This window comes from Paramisgurnus dabryanus, chromosome 16 (genome assembly GCF_030506205.2).
Source record: "Paramisgurnus dabryanus chromosome 16, PD_genome_1.1, whole genome shotgun sequence".
In the NCBI taxonomy this organism is placed as follows: Eukaryota; Metazoa; Chordata; class Actinopteri; order Cypriniformes; family Cobitidae; genus Paramisgurnus; species Paramisgurnus dabryanus.
In genome coordinates, this window is record NC_133352.1 from 21,521,065 (window position 1) to 21,548,310 (window position 27,246).

Sequence of the window (27,246 nt, forward strand, 5' to 3'; positions counted from 1 at the left end):
TCTGAATGGTTACTGTATCAAATAATTATATTATAAAATCTGAGCATCACTGAGTGAGGTAATAATGCACTTAAACTATCACATTTAAATAAAGTGTTGCTTTAGAGGAACTGCTCTATAGTGGTGATGAACACTGTGTATCAGACCACATGCTCTATGTTCATTATAAAATATTACAAATCAGAGACAGTAGTTCAAAGGAATGGCACAAGCAACACGACAATGAGAATAAGAAAGCCAGAAACCTCGAAGAGTAATTGTTTGGTTGTAGAGCTTGGCTGTTAGTGGTTGAGTATGTAGTGTGGTCTAAAGTGTGTATGTATAAATAATAAGCAGTGAAGAAGGGTTAAACTACTGGAGACAGCAGCATGTGCAGTGATGCACATCTCCTCCCCTCTCTGTTTAGGAGATCATACAACCATGTCACACTATTACTGGAGATGAGACAATTGTATTTCGGAGTTCCTGTTTATCCTTCAAAAGTTGTAATGTGAGCAATGCTCAGGATTTCATGGATTATCGCATTATTAAGTGTTTAAAGTGCACAGTGTTTGTGTTAATAAGTCAGTGACCTGTACTGATGAACACAGCTGTAGGTTTGCCACAGCTTTGTGGGCAATAGTATTGTGTGTGCGTGTGTTTAAGAGAGAGACTTCTACCTGGCTGCTGTGTCTGTGTGGCTCGCCCATTTCTGCTCCACTGGGCTAGAACGCTTCACAGCTCTTAAAGACAGCTGCAGCCACACTATGCCACGTGGCCTCACCTCCACCCAACACACAAAAACATACACACACTCGCATACATACTGACTGTCCATCTTTGGCATCTTTTTTGATTGTTTTCACCCATGAAGTTTTCTGCAAAATTCTTGAAATCCTCCTGTCGCAGCACTGTTGTTGCAGTTTGTGGTTGTCAGTCTGGGCAGAAACTTGAGTTTCTGAGTGAACATTGTGTTTTGGGTTAAAGTCAACGGTTTTATATTTTTTGAAGTACCTCATTAGTATATAAAATATACAAAGGAAGCTATGTTTGTAACTGTAAAAAGTTATTTGTGTTGCACAGTCAAATTTTAACATAATGTTTTATTTCTTTATGGATGAGCTGCTGAAAGTTATGAGAAAAAATGAAATTGCTTAACTTGTTTTCATGACCTATTGATTACATAATTTTTTTACAGTGTACAGTAGCAACCAAAAGTCATCGGGCATCATCGCTCTTTATTCAAATATTTTATTAAAGATGCATAAACATTTTGCATGATGCATTGGTGTGTTAGAAGAAAAAACTGAAGCTCAGCTATGAGACAAATTTAAGAAACTTGGCAAAACAATTACAACACATAATCTTTATAAAGACATAGCACAGGGAAATGACTATAAAATTATACCACAAATAAGGATCAAATAATATAATAATAATAATAATAATAATAATAAATAAAACTGTAGTCAATGTATGCTATACTTGTGATCTTTTTATATGCTTCTTTGTATATTTAAATATAACCCAGATTCTCTTATACTTTGTGGTTTGCCTTTTGTCAAATAATTTTGTTAAATAAATAAATACCTTACAGGTTTAGTCTTTTGCCTATTTCATACCATACACCTCAAATTTTGTTAAATCTAAAATTAAATATTGTACAAATTCTCCACCTCTGACATCACTTTTGGCCACTACTGTATGTTAATTTGTTTTTTGTTGCTGTTTAAAATATAATAAAATAGTTGTGCTCAGAAAAATGTTTTCTGTTCATTAACTATTTAATATGTTTCCACGAACCCTCCGCCTCTCCCTTGCAGCCCCCGAGGGTCTGTGGACCCCAGTTTGAAAACCCCAGCTCTAGGTCATAGCAAACCCCTTCAGGCTCAGGTGTGCGGGCATCAGTAATTGACAACAAATAAAAGCGGATTAGTAACAGTTCAGTTCTCTTTGTCACATGTCTCTTTCCGAAACATGAAAAATAGGCCAATTTCAAAAGAGAATTGGAAAACGTGGAGGAGCTCTCATTTTGGGCAAACATTTTCATGGCCGCATTGATATTCTGAAGTTCCCAACAAACAAGGCGCAGGATGGAACAAAATCAATTACGGCAACCGCAGACGCGCGCGCTCCCAAATTCATCAGAAATATGATTTGGAGCGTCTTGCTTTCCTTGAAGTTATTTAGCTGAATAAATAAGAGCTCATTAGTGTGGTCTTGTTTCATAGAGCTGATTAGGTTTTACAGCAGTAATTAGCAAGGCTAGCGCTAATTCCTCTGGAAGAATAATGAAAGTGATTTCCTAATTAGCTTCCTCTCATAAGACGGCACAACAGGCCACTTCAGCCCAACCAGAGGAATGCCTTATTAGATTCTTAAAAACAACAAATCTTACTTGCTGCATTGCGATCTACGAGGTAGATGAACGCTCAAGTTTTTGACTTCTCGGAACGATTCAGACTCGGATGATGTTTCGGTGATGGGTGAATTGAATTACCCACATGAAATTAAAACTGCTGTCTTTTTAGATACAGTAGTAGGCTAGTTTTTTATAAAGGGTGTGTATGATGGGTAGCTGTACTGTATCTAATCTCATTACTTGTATAGATGTGTGTGCGTGTCATGATTGACCGCTCATCTTCTCCTTTTTCTTCTTTTCCCTTCAGAGCTCTGTTAAAGCCGCAGTAAGATTATTTCGAATGCTTTAATCTGCTCTTATTGACACAGACACAAAAGGCCACTGACATCTAATAGCAGTCCTTCAGCTCTCCTTTTTACTGCCGTCTGTTTCATCTTATTCGGTTCCCTTAGAAGCGCTCTCTCTGTCTTATTCTTCTTCTTTATTTCTTTTTCTTATCATTGTGTGTGTTAGGAGTAATTGAAGCTTAATAAGCCGTACAGTAATGGGAAAAGGTGTCGTTCTATCTCCCTGGGAACATTACAGTTCATGCCTTCATCAGCATGGATACTCCGAAACACTGATAGTGATTTGGGAGTGCAGAGAGTTAGGAGTTCCCCTGGTAACCGTGGGAGTTTTGCGGCTTTGAGCCTCGACCCCGCTGGAAGGCTTTGTTTGTGATGTAATCTTCAACATCTGGATATCCACTTCATGAAGAAATAACACTGTGAAGGACGGAAAACGCCACAGAAACTGGGTTGACGTGTCCTTTCTCTGAATGTTTAATGGAGGTCTTTGGCTCCACACCATACTTCTGGCCAGATTTGACCTTCTGCGCTGATAAAAGTAGAACAGGAAGTAATGTGTTTCACATAAATATTTCTGCCTTACTGAAAGTGCCACAATTATTATTTCACATTTGCAGTTTTATCTGTACACTTTCATTTATTCAAGGTATGCTTTTCTATTTAAAGCAAATTTAGGGTATGTATTTCATGTGTATGGGAGAGCTTTTTGGTTTTGGCTCAATCATTCAAAAAATATTTGAGTTTGATTAATTATATTTTTACACAAGCAGCACACACATCTCTACTACAAACGAACATTTGAAGTTTGTTTCTAGTATTTACCATTCTTGGACAATTACACCAAACGTGACAGAAGTGCAAACGTTACAACTTACCCCATAGGTGCTAAAAATTAAGTTTGCAGGCAAATATTTCAATACTGTTTTGTCTATATACTTAGTGGATATTGTTTATATATCTGTCTATAATAGACAGGTATCCACACTGTATTCATTCATCCAACCCTTTTCTAACCATAGGTCAGTTATAAATGGATACTAATTTCTAAATATGTGAGAAAAAGCAGCACAATTATGACAAAACACTTTTTTATATGTGACCCAATCTGTAATAACCATACTACAGTTTTAAAAATCAAATTCTGAGATAATGAGCATCAAAGTCTGATTTTAGCCATTTGTTTAATTATAATATCAATCTTTGACTTGACCTTACTCAATAAATATTAAAGATATGAACAAAAATACATTTGACATACAGTTTTTGATAAGACAGGCACATTTATTTTGTTGGCAGCCAGCATTAATTTGTGTGTAGCCTATATAAAACAACGGCAAGAATTACGCTAACGTTAGCTGTTGTGCTGAGGGGTTAGTTGTAACAAAGCGTTGCCCCGCCCATCCCTACAGTATATGAGCCCTTGATAATTGAACCTCGGGATCATCTCAAAGTCCTATATATATATATATATATATATATATATATATATATATATATATGAAATTGTACATCTTCTATTAGTAAGAAAAGTCACAAATAAGATCTTTTATATCAGATTTTGTTTTTATCATGTCTTATCTACAGTTTCAAAAGTGATCTCAACAGTGTCACACATTGTGCTAAAATGCCAAATACTTCTTCCATATCGAAATGCATATCTCTGCATTCTTATTGTATATCAATTATTTTTCTATTTTGTTTTCAGTTATATTTCTTCAGATTCATTTACAGAGAGACATGTCAGACAAAGTTGATCCTTAAAATATAACAGAGAGCACCATTAAGTCTCCTGAGTCATGAAAGAGCTACATTTGAGCAATTAAATGTTGCTGAGAGTTGTGAGAAAATGAGAAACAGAGCTGTATTCCCGCAGTATGTTTGTATTAGTGGATTAGAGGGCTCTATTTCACAGAGCTGTGCTCTGAATCGCTGGTTGGAGAATGATCCTAACAGGCTGGGGTTCCCATTGTTAACATAATCCTGTCCAGTCTGTAGCCCTATTGTGTGGCAATTAAAGACTGAGAGACTGTGGAGAGCTAAGTGTGTGCTTGTGTGTGTGTGTGTGTGTGTGTGTGTGTGTCTGTGTAATGAAAAACACAATAATTTAGTGAAAAAAATTTGTGATAAACGTTTAAATATATTTTTTGTTTAAATGTTTTGCTTGTAAGCACTTTGACTCTAAACAGGGTGCAAGGAAAGTGCAAAATACTCTCAGGGTTGGGCTGTCACAGCTGCTGAAAGGTGATGCGCTTCTGTGCAGTGAAAATGTCTTCTGGACTGTGTATGTATGTGTGTGTGTGTGTGTGTGTGTGTGTATAAGTGTTTGTGAGTCAGTGTGTTTAGAGGTGTATATGTGTGGCCTACTTAAGCCCAAACGGTGCAGGAATAATAAAAGGCCAAGATCTGCTGTTCCGAGTTAATACAGGGTTAAAGATATGCAGCTCACTGTCAACAATCCCATCATCCGCCTGGATGACTCCCAAAGAAGAGCATGCACTCCTCTCCACTCGTCCGTGCCTGTGTGTGTCTGTGTGGCCCTGTGTGTGTTCTTCTCCATTCATTCAATATTTTTTTATTATATATATATATATATATATATATATATATATATAATACTGTGCAAAAGTCTTAGGGCACCATGCTACCATTAGATGTGTTGTTTTTGCAATTGTATAGTGATCATATATAATTATTTCTCAGTCTCAACCTTTCAGGGTAGTGTTGGAAAAACTTGGCAAAGAGAGAGCTGTCCTCTGCTCTTACAGATAAGAAACACAGATCAGTGATCCACTTTACACACTCTAGACCAGGGGTCTTCAACGTGGTGCCCGCACATATTTTTTATATTAGCTTGGTTTACGTATGTTAAACAATACTAAAACATATCAACATATAAAATAAAATAAAATAAAATCAACAAGTAAAACAAAAACGTTTTGAGTAGACTATATCAGAAAGTAGCCCTCCAGATTGTTTTATCCATTGTGGTAGCCCTTGCCCACAAAAAAGGTTGGAGACCCCTGCTCTAGACAAAGATCTGACCCACAGAAATCCAAATTAACCACCAAATGATGTCTGACAACAGATAGAGTATGTATGAAGACAAGTAAAATAACTGTCTCCTACTGTATTCACACACTGCTGGTGACACAAATTAGATTCAATTAATTCAACAAGTGTGTGTTGTTAAGACAGTGTGTTTGTGTGTGTTCATTAGGAGGGTATTGTTGATGTATGCCATTTCCTTGTGAGTGTATGTGTGTTGATTGAGGAATGTCAGAGAGGAAGTGCTCCTCCCGGGGAAGATGATGTCATCGGAGCTTCAGGCTGACTTCCTGTCCAGTCCTGCAGCAACAGTTGCTCACTCAATCGCTCGCTCTTAAAATTTTCTACAGGCTGGCATCACGAAATTTAGTAGTCTTCATATATTTTGGTGCTGCTGTAGCTCTTTTGTTTAATTATAGAGAAGTAATTATACAATAGTGTTCTGCAGAAAAAGTAATAGACGTCATAGGGGTATGGAATAATATTAGGGTAAAATGTTCATTTTTGGGGGAGAGACTATACCTTTAAATTCATCACTGTTTATCGAAATCTCCCCTGACCAGCTTTTGATTCCCTAGTGTGAGCATGCTGAGAAAACATCCCCTCTCTGCCTCTTCACTGGGTGCTCTCACGCATGGACACTGGGGGACTCCACTAATCCTATTAGTTCTTGTCAACACACACACACACACAAACTCAAACAAGTGATCACCCACAACTATCATTTTCCAGAATGAACTATGTGCACAACGCATCGCTAGATGCTTAGTGGCTCATCCAGTGCTCTCAGGCTAGTTAGCTACTGTTGGTTTAATTTGTCCATATGGTGCGGCCATTCAAGATTTCATAGATCTATATTTAGCATTGTATACCACTCAGTGGGTGTGTGCGTGTGTATTTGCGTGAGCTGCAAAGAGGGAACCCCCGTGTCTGAAGTCCATTGTTGTGGTTTGTTGTGTTTGGGATGCACTTCCTGTGGTGAGAGGTCAGCAGCGCGCAGCCTCGACTGCCTGCTGAATAATTCATGCCATTGACTTTGTGTCAGCTTTCACAGGCGTGCCCAGGGATGTTTTATTCATTTATCTCATTTAGGGGCCCTGCCTGCACCTGTTCCACCATTAAGCACCCTGCTCATTTGCATTTGATGCTAATTTAGTTTACTGCCAGGCCTGGGTTTCCCTATTTTCTTTAAAACAAATTTTCGATTTTAGATGCTACAAAGATTTTTACATTGCACCGCCAAAGCATGCAAGCATGCATGCATGCACATCTTCATAGGTTTTTGTAACCATTAAGCATTTATTATTTAGTAAGTATGGTTTATTGTGAAAAAGTGCCCCCATTACTAAAACTCATAACATTGGAAGTGTGTAAATGGGAGTGTTGGTGTGCTTAAAAGGTGTCAGAAGGGAACAGACTTGCCCTGAAGCAAGTCAAGCACAGATGTGCCTCCTTTACCCCTTCTTATAGCTTCTGCCCTCTTTCCTTACTTTGCATGAAGATCACCTTTCTTTAAACACACACATGCACGCACACTCATTACCCTGTCACCCATCTGTCTCTTTCATTTTGTTTTATTTATATCTCCATCAATGGAGGTAAAGGCAACAAAATGTAGTTTAAATCCGGGTAACCTTATCACTTGTTCAGACACACCTCCCATACTGCAGTCGTGAGAGCGCCGTGTAATTTTCTCCCAGCAAATGCTTAACGCTCAATGGACAACTTTGTATGTCTGTCCAAATCAGTGTTTGCTTGAGCATATGTGAGTATGTTTAATTAGTGTCACGCCGAATACCGAGCCTTTTCAGAGATGAACGCGGCTCAAATATAGGAACGTGCTTGTTTTGCTGTTGGACCCAAGAAGGTGTGTTTGTGTGTGTGCTTTAGATTGCGCCCACCTAGAAATTAATACTGTTACTCTTGTTTGTACTGTCTGAGACGGACTACATTATGTTTCACGTCTGTTACTCTAATTACTAAACTCTACCTCAACTCTGACTTACAAAAACATACATCTAAACTCCATGCCATGCTTCTTGAATTTATTCAGCATTGGAAGCTATTAAATGAACGGATGGAAAAAAATGATAATTTGGTAGTTTAGCTTTATGCTGTACCCACATGACTTTCTTTTTCTGTAAAACATGGAAAAAAAATTCCTAAGCATTGGAAGTCAAAGGATTTTTTAACTAAAAGCACCATGAAATTGTACATTTGATTCGTAAATATGAAGTAAAAAAATGTACTTTTCCACCATATCTTTCACATATGGAGCATCGTGATAAATTTTATGTTAATATAATTGGTCATGAAACCAATCATATATTATGTTACAAGATTTTACATTTATGCCTCTGGCAGACAATTTTATTCAACACGACTTATAGTGCATTCATTCATTTTTATAAGTTCCCCTTGGATCGAATCCATGACCTCTGTGCATTGTAAAAAAGTTGGTTCAACGTAAAAAAAGCAAGTTGGTTGCCTTAAAATCTTAAATTAATTCAACTTACAAATATTAGGAGGCACAACAATTTCTTCCAAAAAATTTCTTCCATTTTTTGGTGGGATAAAAATGAAAAGCAATCAAGTAACTTTTTTGTTTTTGTTGTTGAACCAACAAATCTTTTTTTTTGTTACGGTGTTCTCAGTGCGCTAGTTGAGCTCATAGACTGTAAAAAAGATGGACGACTCCCCTTTGCCCTTTTGCTGATTTCTTTGGTCTTGAGTCTGCGCAGTGGCGATTTCGGGACCAGTCCGGCACAGTAGTGAGTAGGAAGTAAAGCCGCGAAATTAAGGCCCCGCCCTCGCTCTCGCAGAACGCGCATATCACATCTGTCAATCATGACGTGACACCACCGTTTTTATAGCATTGAATAACTAACTAAAAACAAACTTATTTTAAAAACAAACACTTGAATTAACATCAGCGTAATAAAAACTACAGTAAATGACATAAACCAGCATCGGAAAAAAGATAATTGAAGTGTAATTAAATTGTTTAGTTGGTCTCAAGTCCCATTGAATAACATGGGGGAGGCGGGGTTTATGACCTATAGGATCAGTCACTGGGGGGCGATTGAGATGTTTTGGCTTCACTTTTCAGGGCTTTTGTGGCACGCTTGGTTGAGCTTTATGAACACTATACTTAAGATTTGAAAATTTTCCAGAATGACATTGTTGATTGAAAAAAACCCTTGTATTATAGCTTATAAGTCATAGGAAGCGCTTTAATGGTATTCTAATGTCATATTTTTTTGACACTGATCATTGTATGTCTACGCTTTACAGAAAAACTGTCCCAGTTTTTGCAGTTGTTCACTATAAGGCATTATACAGTTTCCCTCATTAAGGTTTCGTTAATGATTTTTTTAAAGGAGTTTGTCATCATGTCACTATGATAGCATTAGCTGCATGGGTCAGTTTGTGGAGGGGTCTATCATTAATACTAATCATTATCTTTCTCCATCAATACACTTTACATCAGCGTTTCGATCGCAGGTTCTATACAAACACAAGCCCAAAGAAAGGAGTGGAGCCGTTTCTGTCTGTTTTTTTTTAAAGTGCACAGTAAATATACTCAACAATTTGATTGACGTCCTGTATATTTGGGCCTTAGGGCAGAGGATTGTGGGTAGTGTAGTGCACAGTGAATGTGTATTGGAGGCCAGCAGAGTTGCTGAGTAGCAGATGATTATGCAGCCCTAAGGTGTTGATGGCTTCACTGAGCTGGCCTGGAGCTTTCTCCCTGTTGTGTTCCTGATGTTTCTTTCTTTCTCTCTCTCTTTCCTCATTGTATTTTTTTTTCTTGGGGCTGGGCAAAACCGCCTCAGGGGACTGTGGGTAACTGTGATTGACAGCTAGATGCAGGCAGAGGTCGAAGCTGCTTTAAAACGTCAATGGACTTTCATCTTGTAGCGAACAGCTTTCTTTATATATACACACACACTTTATGCATTTAAACACACACACTGGCATTAACACTACATTTTCTGTAATACAGCCTGCACTGATTTAGCCACTTACAGCAGCACAAATGCAGTTAAGATCTGTGAAGATAACAAATCATGATTTGCGATAATCTGCAATATTGCTTTTCTTAAAGGGGACATATCATAAAAATCAGATTTTTTCCATGTTTAAGTGCTATAATTTGGTCCCCAGTGCTTCTATCAATCTAGAACATGTGAAAAAGAACAACCCAGTAACTTAGTTTTGGTAAACCATTCTCTGCAAGCATGTGAAAAAAATTGACATTTTTCTCCCCTTGTGATGTCAGAAGGGGATAATACCACCCCTTAATCTGCACCATCCAACCACAGCACTGCCATTAAGTGCAGAGATCAGCTCATTTGCATTTAAAAATGGCACATTTTTGCTCACACCTACAAAGTTGCAATTTTAACTATAATTCTCTATATGGTATTTTAAGCTAAAACTTTACATATGTACTCTGGGCACACCAAAGATTTATTTGACATCTTAAAAAAGTCTTGTGAAATTGAAAATGGGCATTAATGACAGTCAGGCATTAGACCTTTTTCTGAATTTGTGAATCTGAGTTTATGTCTCTTATAAGTGTGACTAGAAATGCACAGTATGTTACTAATTCATTATTTGTGTTATTAATACTGCATGTTTACTATAGCTGACACTTACTGCTTTGTATTTTAACCAACTAATCATCAAATAGCATTTACCTTTTATACTGTTCATTACGATGTAGCAATAAATACTATAGTTTTTGCTTGTAGTGCATTGTAGTTTTATTTGACAAAGTAACCAAGGTTTATAACAAATACTGGCTGATATTGGTCAGCCAAAATGTAATATCAGTGCAGTATTGTAGAGTATCACCTCTTTTGTGGGTTAGAAAAGAAAGCTCACACAAACAGATACCCACACACATCTGTTCAGCAGAAGCCATTGGAGGCGTCTCTCATTTCTCATCCGTTTCATACTCCACACGTAATCAGATTTCAGTGTTTTAGTGTTCGGTGAGTAGAGAGGACCACTGGCTTTCAGAGAGACACGCATCAGCCTCGCTGTCTCTGCATCTGTCTGCGCTATACCCCGGACCAGCCGTTAGCTTCATCTAGCGGCGCTGAATTACAAATGTATGTTATACGCTGTACCTGCTGACCTACACGTTTCGGTAAGAGTAGTGCAATGCTCTCAGTATGCAAGTGATGTAGTACCAAAGAGGTGATGCACATCTTTTTTATTAATGTGCATGTAGAAATAAAAATGCAAATCTTGTTCAATTTAATAGCAGAATGCTTTCCGGTTGCCTTGAAGTCCTCGTGAAGTGATGTCAGGGTCCACCTTTGCACACACACACGCCATTATATTATCATTTAACATTCAAATACACAGACACACACACAATGAGGGCGGGAAAGTGGTGGCCCCTGGCAGGGCAAATGGATGTATCAGGTTACAGCTGAGAGAGCGAGCGAGAGAGAGAGAGAGAACGAGAGAGTCAAGAATATTCTGTATCACAAAAGGGTCAAAGGATGAAAAATAGATGGACATGTTAGTTCAGCTCTGGGTGAATTCATAACTGGTTTCTCACCTTTCCTGAGAGCTCACCTGACTTTGTGTCTGCAGTAAGCACAACTTTTAAGGTTATACTGTGATTCAAGGGCAGTGTTGGAGTTCATGGCATATTTATTTAGTTAAAGTCAATTACAGTATCAAATCCAAATCCTTGTTTGCTCAGTAAACTGTGTGTCCGTTACACCCATTGTGATGAATTCACACTGTTTTGAAACCTGCTTTGCTTTATCTGCAACCAACTGACTGTTCAATATCCTTTTCTTATGTACCTTTATCCATTTATGCCTTAATCTGAGTTCTTATCTCTGCTTGCTCATGTTTCTTTCTTTTTTCATATGTTCATATGTTTGATAAGATACTATGAGAGCCACATTGACCCAAATGAATTATGTCCCAGTTCTCTAGAGGCTGTCCATCAGTTATTTAGGGCATTCTGTACAAGACATTTTAGACCTAGGAAAACAGATGCACAAGTATGGTAAAAACACAGTGGATGGTCCAAAATAGGATGCCTCCACCTCGAATGAAAACATATAATGGCTAGATTTACACATAGAGTCATTTTGAGGTCTCTCCGAGTTGTTTTTGTGCAGAAATATACACAAGGACACAGCTGTCAGTCACCGTTAGAATTATGGGGAGAGTTGTTTTGTTTAGAATGGTGGTGTCTGTGCATTCGATACTTCCCGGCGTGCACAGCACAGGAAGCGGACTACAGCCTCCCACTGTGGTCTGCATTGTTGTTCTAACACTCCCCTCCACCCTGCACCATCCACTGAGCCCTGACAACACAGCACCATAACCCAAAAACAACAAACATATCCGGTACACGGCAATCTGCACATACATCACACTACTGTCAGGACAGTGTGTCCATATTCATTAATTGCTGTATGCATTAAGCTCATTTAAAATTAATTTTAATAATTTTTTCAAGAGAAACCTTTGTTACCCGTGTCACTTGCTAGTGCGACCTTACGTATTGTGGAGGCACGTCGAAAAGTCACGCATGACGCATGTGAAACTACCGCGTGGTTCATTATGCTATTTTAAGGGCGCGTGCTTGACCATAATGTATAGCATGCACAACGCGCACACACTTTGCATATCTACACAGATGCAACAGTTATTTTTGCAAATCATAAATTGTTACAATAAAAAATATTAACACATGAGATAAGGGGAATCATAGTGGTGAGCAAAAAATATTCATGCAAATAACGATTAAAATATTTTCATAAGTTTGTTGTATGGCTGTTTTACGTTTATTTGATGTAAATAATAATTTAAATGTTTTTAATGTATATGAACTTGATTTGTAAGTGTACTTTGGGGTTGGACCTTGCTTGCGTTTTTTGGGTCCGATTTCAAAGCCCCCAAACCCTTTCAGCGATGAGGGTGGACGCAGCGATATCCTCTGCTGGCATCAGGTGATCTGTAGAGGCAGATCCACCTCCCATTACACGGCGTGCCCTATTTATGCTAGCAAACTTGGGATTCCCCCGTCTCCTGACATCATTGTAGCGCTTGGTGCAACAATGGGGATGCCAGCTGATGAGACAATTGTGGCTATTTCCTCTCACGCCTGTTTAACCTACGCTGATTTGGGCGGGTTTCTCCCAACCCCATACAAAACAACTTCTCTTTCTTTGACTGCTCTTACAAGAACGCCGGTCTCCTTGGCTGTGAACCGCTCCTGGTGTGCGCCTGGTAAATCCATCATAATAATAGCAACCTGCCGGGAAAATAGCAACAGCGCCCAAGATCCGCCCACAAAGTCACTTGCGCTTTGCGCTTCGCACTTGCGTTTCACATCGTTAAAATAGAGCCCTTTGTGTCATTTCGAAGGGAATGAATAGGGCATAGGGATGAGTTGGTATTCTCTCCATATGTGATGAAAAATTTGTCGGAATGAATGCGCACAGGCTAACTACGTCAGGTAACACAAAGAAATGCCGATTTTCACAAAAATAAGTCTATTAAGCTCTTGTCTAGTGATCCCGTTGCTAAAGAATAATTAAACCTCTAGAGTTCTATACATGTGCAAGTTTTCTGAGAGTTTTTATGAAGCACTGTGATGCTGCTGTAAACAATTTTACATTGATGGATAAAAATGAAAGAATTGACTTTAAAAAAACATAATTTAAATGGCCTATAATACATATTAATGTAGTTCTACAGTTTTGTTGTAGACTAAATAAAATACATTCATTTCATATTAATAATCAGATTTCTATCGTAGGTTAAAACGCGTAGGAATGGAAAATATGATTTAAAATGAAAGACATGTGATTGATTAACGCCCACTGGCACTGACACTGTGAGCCCCCCAATGTGCAGAAATCATAGCCCCCTGCAGTCAAACATTCTGGTGCTGGGGCTGGGACATCCCTTGGAGGGCGGGGCCCGTTTCAATTGAAACGGGTGAAACATAGGTAAGGCCGCCTCTGGGTAGCCCCACCCACCACAGAAACTCATTTAACCAAGATCCTGCTTTTAATGTATATTAATCATTACAACTGATTGGGTGTGATTTTTATGTATGATTGTATACAGAAAATTTGTTGCTTATCATACCTGGTTAAGATGCAGTTAACACACCAACCGTGCTTCTCCACACCGCTTTTGCGCTCTTTTTCTCTCTTAGTAGCTTGGTGTGCAATATAGATTTAAGGAAAATTTAATTCATACAAATTATTATCTGTAATGGGTGAGCTATTCCTTTAAAGTTGAGCTATTAAGACTTGTGTTAAGATACCACAGAGGGCTAGTCGAGCACCTATTTCTGGTTATTGTTCACATTGACAGCTCTAGTGAATACAGCAGAACAGCTGGCCCGTGTAGCACACAATTATCTCATTCTTCTGCTCTGACAGGTTGAGTTTTATCTCCTGAGCAGATTACACGTTCAATGTTTACAGTAAGTGAGTGAGAGCAAGAGGAGATAAAAACAGATAAATAAATGCATGAGGTTTAGCGGTAGGGTGTAATCCTGATGCCCAACACGGCAGCATGCTTACATAACTTGCTGTATCTCTCCTGATTTGTTTTTGGAATGACAGCTTCGCTCCACCCGCTTCTTTCTCTTTGTTTTTCTCTCTCATCCTCCACTTCCCCACTTCTTCTGTCCATGAGGCGAAATGGAATGATGCAATTTTCTAATTCAGTCAAATAAAGCTCTCCTTTTGTCAGCTGTCAGACGCGAGGCTTACCGAGGTCAGAGGTCTCAGTGCTGCTCTTAGGAGAGCGCTCATCGATTAGCCGTCAACCGCTGCTGCCTCGTCTCTTTAGAGTGGGAGAGATGCTGACTTCCATTTCCATAATTGCTCAGCGCCTTAAGTGCTGGTACCTTTACAACGGGGATCCTGGGAAAGCAAAACAGATGCAGAAATTATAAGGCAAAGAAAGTTATTGAATATTTGTGTATGCACAAACTGTTCTGTATTGATTTGTAATTGAGCAGGAATATTCTTTTAGGTATTAATGCTTCAGTCCTAGCTTGCCTCTTGGTTTAAACCAGCTGGGAGGTGCATGGGGGTTAATATCTGAAATGTAGTAGATGTTGATTTCTCATAATCTATCAGATTCTCTCATCAATGTGACCTGATTCCATTTCAGGATTTAGAAATAATGTAATAGACTTTAAATGTTCCATTATTTACATTTTTTTTAACAATTTATAGAAAATTATGGGTATTGCACCTATTAGATAACTACATAGATAGATATTTGTCATGTATATATTCGTTGTAATGTGATCTCAGGTTTCTCTCTTATATATAAACATGTTTTTTGTCTTGCCATAGTGGCCTAAGGGCATAAGAAAATGGGTTTTTTATAAGATTTGTCTTTGAAATCCCTACTGTGAAAAAGCTAAAAAAAAATTGTTATGGAAGTTATGTAAATTTTCCATACTGACTTTTAGCAATGGTTAGCAGTATATAAATCACTTATTGTAAGTACAACCTACGCCATGGCATGAAAATCTGACGTTTTCCATGTTTAAGTGCTATGAATGGGTCCCCAGTGCTTCTATCAACCTAGAAAATGTGAAAAAGATCAACCCAGTAACTTAGTTTTGGTAAACCATTCTCTACAAGCACATGGAAAAATAGGTCGTTGAAATTTGGCTCTCCTTGTGATGTCATAAGGAGCTCTTGTTATAATAATACCGCCCCTTATTCTGCACTATCCAATCACATCACTGCCATTTAGTGCAGGGAAAGAGAGAGAGAGAGAAAATATTTCAAAGCCAAATTGAGTTTCAATTACAACAAATCACCATCATTGTGATCAGTGTTTGCACTTCATCAGCTCATTTGCATTTTAAAAGACACACCCAAAATGGCAAATTTTTGCACACACCTACAAAGTGGCAATTTTAACATGCTATAATAAATTATTTATATGGTATCTTGAGTTAAAACTTTACATATGTGCTCTGGGGACACCAAAGATTTATTTGACATCTTAAAAAAATCTGGCCCCTTTAAAACTGATATTCAGTCATCACAAGCAAGTAGAAATTTAAGGAAATGTATTGTATATTAAAAATGTATTATATAAAAAGTTAAGGAAATGTATTATTTGAAAACTCTTTGCCAGATATTGAGTGGCCAGGGATGGACGGTGAGCAGGCTGTAACAAACTCAACAGAGCAGAGCCTGGCCGAGAGCTCATCTGTTTACGATTTGAGTCCAGAAGAAAGGTCAGAGGTCAGCAGCGTGTGGTGAAAGGTGTACAGAGAGAGAGGGAGAGACAGAGGTCCCATGCAGGAGGGATGAAGGGTGGTCCTTGCCACAACATGGTTTCTTCCTTTTGCGAAGATAACTGCACAGCTCTGAATCACCGCTTTTCCTCTCCCAGCGCAGTTTCTATCATTAGTATGTTGAATAACACACTAAATTGACTGATGACGGTCGGATTCTTAAGTCATAAAGGGCCCCTGATAGTTGTGGACATGGCTTTTATCGACCCCGCGCTTGTGCGTATTAATAAGGTCTGCTGCTCACATTCACTCCTCTCAGATCTTCTTATCTGTGTTTCCTCCCTCATGACAGATGAGTGTGTCTGGGGCTTGATGGTCAGACAATGGCTGTGTGTGTGTGTAATGAGGAGTCCAGACCAGCAGTGGTGTGATTGCTGCTGATTTAGGGCTGTGCTTCGTGCTGTTAATGGTCTCAAACAGCGAGAGAGAGGTGGCTTTTGGGGCAAGGCCATATTTAACAGCCCGTGGCTGCTCATTATTTGGACTCCCTGATCACCCAAATTCCTTAGTCTTAGAAATGACATACAGTTTAAAGGAATATTCATGAAAATCAAGTATTTGCTTATTCTTGTGTCATTTATAAAACAATATAACTTTATTATGCCTTAGTAATATGACATAGTTTTTATTTAATTGTAACTTTGTGGAAAACAACGATCACAATTTTGAAATGAGGCTAAGTAAATAGTAACAAATTTAACATTTTTCATGGTTACAGAATGAAGGACATACTGAAGAAAGAGAAAGAGAAAGACTCAGTGCATGCTGTTTTATTGAAGCTCTCGTTCCCTGACCTCTACATTACTACATCATCAAATTACAAATTCCATTACAATGAAATGTTTACAGCGTCGCCGTTGCCCCTGCTCCACACATCTTCATGTGACCTGTCTGCGTGTCCGCGCGTATGTGAGCAGATGACTATTTGCCGAACACAGAGCTGTGCATGTGTATGAATACAGAGATTACACTTGAAATAGCAGATGAGAGGGAATATCTAAAGGTTTACATAGAGAGGGAGATACCCGTCACACTGTCACTGGATCCCAGACACATTTGGTACAACCTAGGGCTTCAAACCATATTCGCTCAGTATGCGGTGTGGTTTATAAAATAACACTAATTGGCACTCATTTATTCTTGTATTTAATGCTTTAAAGGGAAATGTGTCATTTTTGCACACGGTACATTTCAAATATAGTTTCACATAGATTTTTTAGATCTGAAATTAACATGTTGGATTATTCAAGCAAACAAAGCGAGTGTTGATAGCCACAGCGTTTATAATCTTTAAATCAACTACATACAGTGTATAGCTAGAATTTCTAACAATAAAAATATACACATGCAACACATATAGACTGTGCTTTGCTATATCCAGGTCAAAGTCACAAAGTGCCAGAAAGAAGCACATTTAAAATGCATGAATAGTAGTGTGCTTTATTGTGAAATTAATGAGGAAGGATTGTTGTTTGAATGTGGGTCTAGATTTGTCGAATGTGCTGTGTTTGATTTTGTCTTTTTTGTTGTCGCTGAATTGTAAATGAGAGCTTGTAAATTAGCCGCCTTTTTCCTATTTAATGCATCATAATTTAGGTGTCTGTGAATAGTGGGATGCTAATTAGTAAAAATGCTCTAAAAGGACTCGGGATTTATGTGGCCATCACGTGGCGTTAGCAGCACCGCTTCCTGAGCCGAGCGGTGGAAAAAGCAAAGGAAATGCGGGAGCACGGAAAGCACTGGCTGGGTAAATAAATTCATAAAAGGTCTGTGTGATATATGGTGCCCAGATCCTCACGGACAAATGCAGGAAATTTTTGTGACCTGAATTCACAGGAAGAATACCATAAATTTGATCGTGCGGGCGCGTTTACTCTCTCTCTCCATCCCGGTTAGTTTGATGAGTGTTTTAGCGCTGATGCAGGAATGAGTCGGAATGAAATTAGTGTTGAAGAAGAGAGGGAAGGCCTTCATCCAACATTCCTTGATCTGATTCCTTGGTCTTGAAAATTCATTCAATTTGTTTTTCAAATGAGGTGTGAAATGGCTCTTTGTTTTGTTCCTACACCTCTGATTTGTTTGGACACACTCAACGAGAAGTCATCTGTTGAGTGCCACGCTCAAGCTGTGTAGGCAGATTAGTCGCTCTGTAAACGCTCCGTAATTGAGCGAAGAAGCAAACTGGGCCACACGAATAAATTTGCTTTTATTTCTCTAATTCTTTCCTTCCTTTACTCTTCTGTTCACCTTTTAATTTCTTAATAAAATGAACGACTTGTAGAGATTTGTGTATACTGTGAGGAGAGATACCACCCTTAAACTATGACTAATATCAATGTAGAAATAAATTTATGTATTTCCTTCCCAACACCCCGAACACCTCCATCCCTCTCTGGCCTCCATCTGTGGGGCTTTTCACCTCAAAAACAACACCAGGCCTATCATCTCTGTCTTCACCCTCAGGAAGCTGGAAGGGAGACCCCCAAAACACACCGATTGAGAGAGATGCTCCGTTGACAGAAAGATGCTTTAGATGCAAAAAATAACTCTGTGTGTGTGTTATTGCAGGAAAGAAAGCTTGGCTACACTGTGACCTTTAAACCAGGTCTCACATCTGGCTTAAACCCCCCTGTTTCTGAAATCATCCCCCCTACCAGGGACAGGAAGCTGCTTTTCCCTTGTCCTTCCAAAAAACAGGCCAGGCAGACCACCACACAGCAACCTATAAAAACACATGCTTACACTAGTGTAATGTTTTACTCCACAATAGTCTTGTTTTTTACATTTACATTCATATTTTAAGGGAAAAAGCAAGCAAGTCTGTGACAAATGCTGTATTGGGTCAATGCACAGCACACTAAAAACCCAAACTATTAAATACGCTAAGATAATTCTTGCTTTAAAAATGCAAATGAAAGAAAAAAATGAAATACTGCAATTTAAAGATGAAAAAAATAAAGTTTCTAAACTAAACAAACTGAAAAGATCTGTAATATTGATCAAATGTTGTAAAGTCAGGGCCCTGTTGATTCAAACAGGGGTGGAAAGAGTGTGAACCCTGATTACTATGTAATAATGTTTAATAATGTAGTAAAGACACACGGATCAGTCAAAGCACTTCCTGAACCAATGTGTGTATGTATGTGCGTGTTTTGAGAGTGAGTGAGAGTGTGGCGAGTGGACGTTTCTTATGTTGCTCGAGGCAGCAGCTTCAGCTCAGGGTGATGTATGGGCAGGCAGGCTGTTTCCACGGGAACCAATCCATCACACCACCGTCAGCCGTCAACGGGCCTGCCCCATGCAGCACTGCCCGACCTCTACTCACCACAGGCACACAGCCAAAGAGAGAGAGAGAGAGAGACAAGAAAGAAGAGCAGATGATTTTACAATGCCTGTTCTTACCGATTGTGATCTGTTACACATGGTCGGGTGACAAAATGGCCTAATTGACATCTCTCTTGAGTTTCAGCACACCTGAAATTGGTGGGCGTGCGTCACTTAGGGTTTAAATTAGAGCACTGTAGAATAGCATACTTATCATCATTTGCTCTATCAGAGAGAGAGAGAGAGAGAGAGGGAGTAAGAGAGAAAGAGAGAGGAATGTTAGTAGGGGTAGACAAAGAGATATCCAGCCTGTCGTACACCTCATTACAGCCTAAACAAGTGAGGCTGCGTGTCGGGGAAAACACTGCAGATCTCCCTTCCTCTCTTCATCCAGCTCTTCATCTGTTTCACCAGTCACCCATCAGTTTGCTCTGACCTCTTCTGCTCTTTTGTAATCTACTAGAAGTGGCCGGTAATCCCAGGCTGTTTTAAGAACAGTAGCAGGGACTTGTGGCTTGTGTTTTAAAAGTGAAAAAATCTTCAAAATGTAACCCATCCCTCTGCGTAGTGAACACACGCACTGCAAGTCGTGAAAACACACCCGGAGCAGTGGGCAGTTATCCCAATTGGGGTTAAGGTGCCGCACTCAAGGGACTCGAACCGGTGACCTTTTGGTTGCAAGCCCGACTCTCTTTCCACTGGGCCGCTACTGCCCCCCTTAACTGGTCACAATGAGACCTAAAGCTTTACTTACTCTTATTTATTTCTATCTTTCCCAGTTGCATAAGGTGACCATCCTGGTGCCTCTGGATTGAGATGCCCGGCCACCGATGGCAGGGTGTGTGGTTTTCTGCTGTTGCTTTTTATAATCTGTCACGGAAACGTCGACAATCGGTCCTGGGTAATGAGCGGCACTCATGGTCTTACTCTTGACAATAGTAGGAAGACCCACATTGGAGATTGTTGGAAAATGTGAGGGGGTGTGGGCCAAAAAGAGCTATACATGTGTGCATATTTGTCAAATACATGTGATGAAAACATGTTTACTTGTTACATGTTGGAAGCTGTTGCTGATATATGCATACCTGTGACTCCATATCATTTGAATTTTATATTAATCCAGCTTGCCACAGGCAACCGTAAACAGCTATGAACTAAATTACTTGGAGAATTGTTTATTGTGAATATAAAAAATTATAATTGTTAATAATTTTATAACATCAGTGTCTCGTGCATATTGCTGTTGCTGCTAAAACAACTCAGTGCTATGCCTAACGGCACAAACTAACCATAGTTAATAATCACTGTGGCACACTGATTCCTGTGGCTTATTTCATCGTTTTTAAAACAGATAAATCTGCATCCAAATTCACATTGAAAAAGCTGTTTCTTGGCATAAAAAATCCTGGACAGGGTTTAGATTAATCCAAGACTAGGTCTTAGTTATATTAGGACTTCAAAGAAGTTTTTACAAACAAACCTTACAAAAAAACAATACTGATGTGCATCTTAAGACAAAACAATGGCAATGTGTTTTTAAATTAAGGCAACTCAAACATGCATTTTAGTCTGGGACTAGGATAAGACCTATCCAGAAAAAAACGCCCTTATATGTCCAGGCAGACTGATCTCACGGAAAGTCGTGTTAGAGTCACAAAAATTAGATTCATTTATTTGTGTCCATGGCACGAAATTCAGCTTTTTTTGTGCATTGAGCACAAATGTCTTTTTCGTGAAACAAATTTTTGTTCGTTGTTTTTTGTGTCCGTGGCACAACTTTATTTTTCGTGTCATTTTATGTATTGTTTTCTGATTTTTTCCCCTATTTTCTTACCATTGTTGCTTGGGGTTGGGATTAGAATTACTTTGTTACATTTTTAGACATCCTTACCCAAACCCCAACTCTAACCCTAACTCCAGACGAGAATAGTTTTAAAAGCGGAAGAAAAACATGTAGAAACCAATACATAAAAATACATCCTAACCCAAACCCCAAATCTAACCCCAACCCCAAGCGACAATGATTTAAAAATAGGAAAAAAATAGAAAGCAATAAATAAAATGACATGAAAAAGAAAGTCGTGCCACGGACAAAAAAAAATATTTATAGAAATTCGAGTGTCACAATAAAAGATATTCGTTCTCAAGGCATGAAAAAAGCTGAATTTCATGTCATGGACACAAATAAATTAATCAAATATTTTGTATAACAAGACTTTCAGTGAGATCATGTTGGTCTAGGACACAAATTGATTTTTATTTTATTTTAGGACTATTTGGGCCAATGTTTTTTTTACATGATTTATGACAATTTTTTGAACAATTAGGCACCTTTCTTTAAAATTTAATCATGCATTGTACTTTTATTATTATTATTATTGTAATACCAAATGATGATTCTCATTAGATTATTACAGATGTTATCATATTTATATACAGCATTCCTGCAACAAACCTGTGTTTTACGGCATGAATTTGCAGAAATTTAATTTGGTTAGCAATTATTTAGACATCAAATATAAAAGCTATATATTCAGTGTAGGTGTAAAACATTTTTACTTTATTGAACACTTCTATATTTTATCCATACTCCTCTCTACCAGACAGAACGAGCCATCCAGTCAGCGAGACAGTCAATAAGTGTTTGCTCGAGCAGTATTTAAAAGTGTGTCAGAGTGTTGTGTTAATGATGAAGGGAGTGACGGCTCTTTGAGTTGTGTGTCAGGCGGGCGTGTGGCGTGTCGGGCGGCTCATCAGGCTGAGAGGTGCGAATGTAGGGTGACTGTGCTGTGACAAAGAGCGTCAGAGACTGTGACGGGTGCTGATGCCTCTGCTGCTTCTTGTAGCCTGATGAGAAACACAGAGAGAGAAGGGGTTTCACACCGCGTGGCGGCGATGATGATGGATAACGGATTCGATATCAGTCACCTGAGAAACAAGGCAAATCGTTGGACTTGAGAAACGAAACAGAGAGTCAGTTTGTGAGAACACACTTGGTGCTTCAGTATTTTTGTCTCCAAAAACCATACAATGTATTATTGGCTATTGCAACTCATGACTGGTTTTGTGGTATATACTGTAGTGACTAGATTCTTGCAGGAATTTCTTAGATCAAGCCAGCATCCTTCTGGTTACCATCCCTTAGCCTTAACCACTTCACAACGCTGCCAAGAGAAGAGCTCAAAGTAATCTCAGACAGAAATGTATTTCAGATGTACAATATACTCACTGTCATGCTGACATGACATCTGTTTGTACAGGAAAAGTAAACATGAATGCCAGCGCCGACACAAACAGCCTACAACAGCAGAAGAACAGCTTTGTGTTGTCTTACAGAGCATCTCCTACTCTTTTAATCTGCTTTTTTATTTACTTGACTTCTACAAAGTCTGAGTTATTATCAGATTTTGACAATGAGTCCCGTTCATATGAGATACCAAAATAGCAGAACAAAGTATAGCTGCAAGCTAAGTGAGCTCAAGTAATTAATATAAAGAGAAACCGCCAATATGCAGGCAGTTACGGTCAACAGCAGTCCATGATCAAAGCCGGCGATGACTACGTATCCTCGAAATATACTCTTGTTTCCTAAATCATTAACAAATAACTTGTAAACATGTCATCTTTTTTCATTTCAGAAACACACCCGCCTTTGATGGGACTGCTGGTCTTAATATAAGGACATGCAGGCATTAATCTCATCACATTTTCTGTTAGAAAAAACAAACAAACTGCGTGTGTTGTTTGTTTAACTTGAACGTTTTAAGTGCAGATGTTTGCTTATGATCCTGGCTCATTTTTTAAGAGTGTTCTCTATTTATTTCGGTCAAACTGTTTTTCATAAAAATGCAATGCGAAGACTGTAAATAAAATAAAGCTGATCCCACAGGGCAGAATACAGTATTTGTCTTATTTACACAAGCCTGTAACTATATAGTTTCCTTTCTGTCGGTCATTACGACGTCATGTCATGAGCGACGAATTGGTAAAGCGGGTTCCCAATTTGTCGGTCACGACGTGACGTCTCCGTTCCCTTGCTTTAGCGAATGAGGGTTACATATGTAACCGAGACAATCTACATATACAAGGGTGTTTTAGGTTTATAAGATCCTACACTGTAAAAAAGTTGGTTCAACTTAAAAAGTAAGTAAAATTTTGTAGTTAGGTTTTTGAGTTTACAAATATTTTTAAGTTGAATTAACTAAAAAATTTAAAGGGCACCTATTAAATCCTTTTTACAATATATATTATAAGTCTCAGATGTGCCCAGAATGTGTTTGTGAAGTTTCAACTCAAAATACCCCACAGATCATTTATTATAGCATGTCCAAAATTTGGGTGGGAGCAAAAACGTTTTAATGTCTGTACCTTTAAATGCAAATGAGCTACAGCTTCTCACTCCCTTACAAACAGCGGGTGAGCGCGTTCAGTTAAAAAAGATCTGATTAATACAGTCTGAGACAGTAGTAGCTAGTCGACATCTAGGGTGGAAACTATTGTACTGCAGGACTCTTAAGTGGGTGGGGCTTTATCAATGTGACCTCACATTGATAAAGAGAATCAAAATGGCATGTCTAATGAGACTGCTTTGGTTTAATAAGGATTAAAAACAAGGAGCGGGTGGATTTTTTTCATCATAGGGTGGTTGTATTCCCTACACACATTATGTCCAAACACCTTGTAAAAGTGGATTTTGTAAGTAAATGTATCTTGTTTTAGGGGCTTTGGATATTTTTACCTCAAAACGAAAATAAAAACAAAACGGAAAAGATTGTTCTTCAGAGCAGTTTCGTCTGTTTAGATTTGTGTTTGTACTTCTGCTGGTGATGATAACTAGAGCTGTTCTCTTATCCTGCTGTGTCCTGAACAGAAACACATTACAGCTCTCCCACGTTTGTTTTCTATTAGCACAGGCCTATAAAGCACAAACTCACACCAGTTTTCACAATTCCCTTAAAACAACTGGAACAATCACTGCCAGGTACAAACAGACAGAGCTAGACACAGACAGACCTAGACAACTTAGGATGTCATCTCCACACCTCAGCATTCAGCAGAGTCTTTACCATGACAACACGTTTACCTAGATTTGTGCTTTCTGTTCAGATCTCTCCAGGAACCGCAGAGGCAGAAACAAATATGTGGCGGAGAACGAAAGAACAACGGATCTCTCTTTATAACAAACCAAACTTCCTTTTTTTTTATAAACGCAGCTGTCGTGATTATGAACGTCTTAAAATACAGTACAATTCCTTTATGCTGGAGTTCAGAAAGAAAGGGTGCGTACAGTAGTGTGTGTTTGTTGTGTTTTGAAGCAGTGTTGTGAAGGGTGTCATGCAGGGGTGTGGGAGGTGACGAGTTGTCAGTCAGCCCCTGAGGAATCAGAGGGATGCTGATGTGATGCTTTGTGGGTGGGAGAGAGAGAGAGAGAGAGAGAGAGAGAGAGAGAGAGAGAGAGGGAGAGAAAGAGAGAGAGAGAGAGAGGGGGGTTCAGGAAAAGATATGTGTGTTTGCACCAGTGTATAATGAGAGCACCGATACCCCTGTGATCCTCCTACGAATGCTCAGTGAGTCTTTCATCAGAGCGGTACCTATTTTACAACCTCCTTCATAGTGCACACACACACATTCACCCGTACAAACATACATATTTGTGACTAATAAGGAAAATTTGGATTGTTTTGTAAATACATCATTGTTTTTTTAGATATTATCATCATGGCAATTGTTATATCTGGTTTGTTGCTCTTTTTTATAATGACAACATGCCATTGAGCTGACATGGGCTCCACAGGTTTATGCAAAACGATTCACGTTATCCCAGCGTGATTTAAAAACGTTTTAAAAGATCGTCATGTGTGATTTATTGGAAAAAGGAAACCTGACCTTTAGTACAAACGAAAATAGTCAGAGTACTAAATTTATTTTATTGTAAATAAATTTTTTACTTTATTAGTGACTTAAGAGTGGACTCTAAAAAATGCTCCAATGGTTAGGACAAATACGAACATTTTCTAGGTTAATTTAAACCAGTGGTTGAAATGAGTTGACAATCTGTACTTTTTTTTTATTATACGTGACCTTGACTGTGAGATCCAGGCTAAAGTATCATAATCTAATTATGAGATTATGAATTAATTTCTCTGATAAATCCCTTGAGATGACCAACTCGTTTTCAAGTGGGTCATAATACATATAAGTCTCATAACATAACAAAAAAAAAAACCAATATTGACAATTCATCCAAACCCATTCATACCACTATAACAAATAATTCATACAAAATAAACAATAACAGACTTATTAACTAATAAATATTATAATAATTGTAACACTTTACAATAAGGTTCTTTAGTTAACATTAGTTAACTACATTAGTTAACATGAACTAATAATGAACTACACTTACACAGCATTTATTAATCTTTGTTAATGTTAATTTCAACAATTACTAATTAAAATCTTGTTAACGTTAGGTAATGCACTGTGAACTAACATGAACAAACAATTAAAAGCTTTATTTCTATTAACCAGCGTTAACAAATATTAATAAATACTGTAACAAATATATTGCTCATGGTTTGTTCATGTTAGTTAATACATTAACTAATGTTAACTAATGAACCTTATTGTAAAGTGTTACCATAATAATAAATTATACATTAATTTCTCAAACACTTAACAAAAATTGTTGAATTTTTGAGATCTATTTTAAGGATCAAAAGTATTTCCATCTTTATAAACTGGTGAAATACTTGAATATTTCCTAGATGCATTAAAGTTTAATTTCATTTTAATAGAGTACCGCATTTTTGTACGCCAACCCGGAATTTAGCGGGACACTGGTTTCCTCACAAAAAAGCCTGTCATTTTTTTTGGGATTATCGCAAAAAAAGCTTTTGTTGAGACACTTTTGTTCAACAAGTTATAAATACAAGTTTTATCAATTTTGTGTAAAGTGTAAATGCTTTACTAGTAATATAAAAACAAAAAAACAAATTTTGACTGCAACATTTATAAAAGTTGTGTTCATCTGTGAAGACTGACTTGTACAAAACATGTAATTGTCATAAACTTTTTTGTTAAACACAGAGCTTATTTTTTTTTACAATAATCCAAAAGTCTTTGGGAGAAATGAATGGGCTTTTCCGAGGTTGGCCTATAAGAATACGTTATCCCAGTGGCATTTTCAATTTTTGACATGGCCTCACTCAGTCATTATTAAATATATCAGGGTTATATTTTCACAGAATGTTCTTTACATTATGTTGGATGATTAAAGAGTAAAAAGTGTTTTTTACCACATATTTGTAATAATTTTATATCATAACTTTATTTAAATATTTTTTCATAAGTCATAAAACTTTGTTTATTTTTCAAGTAAAAATCATGATACATACATTCAATACCCAAACAGACTTTGTAATGCCTATGGGACACACGCACACTCCAACAATGGGTCTCTGAAGAAGAGGTCGCAATGTATGTCAAGAAGGCATGCTTGGAGTGATGCCCTTTATTTATTCTCTCTGTTCACCACAGAGTCGTCACAAAGCAGCCCATAATGGCGGCTGTGGGGCTGCATTTTAATGAGGCGTTATATGAGAGGTCTCCATCACATCGAGCTTGTCTTGCACAGGTTAAAGTTCATGACCTCTAGCACGCCGTGTGTTTACCAGCTTGCGGTGGTGTGGGCTTCTGTGGGGAATCTGGGGGGCAGGCAATGTGATTAACAAACGCTATCATTGGCTGCAGTGGCTGATTTAAAGCCACACTGCCATAGATCTTCCTCACACAGGTATTCCATATGGGGAACGTCTAGAGGTCAAGAAAAAACAAAAATAAAAGATAAATAAAGT

At 38.2% G+C, this 27,246-nt stretch overlaps 1 protein-coding gene across 4 annotated transcripts in view; it reads left to right on the forward strand.

Annotated features, from left to right (window-relative positions):
- Positions 1–27,246, forward strand: part of ebf1a (EBF transcription factor 1a) — a 133,584-nt gene that overhangs the window by 22,346 nt on the left and 83,992 nt on the right. The gene's annotated exons all lie outside the window — the stretch shown is intronic.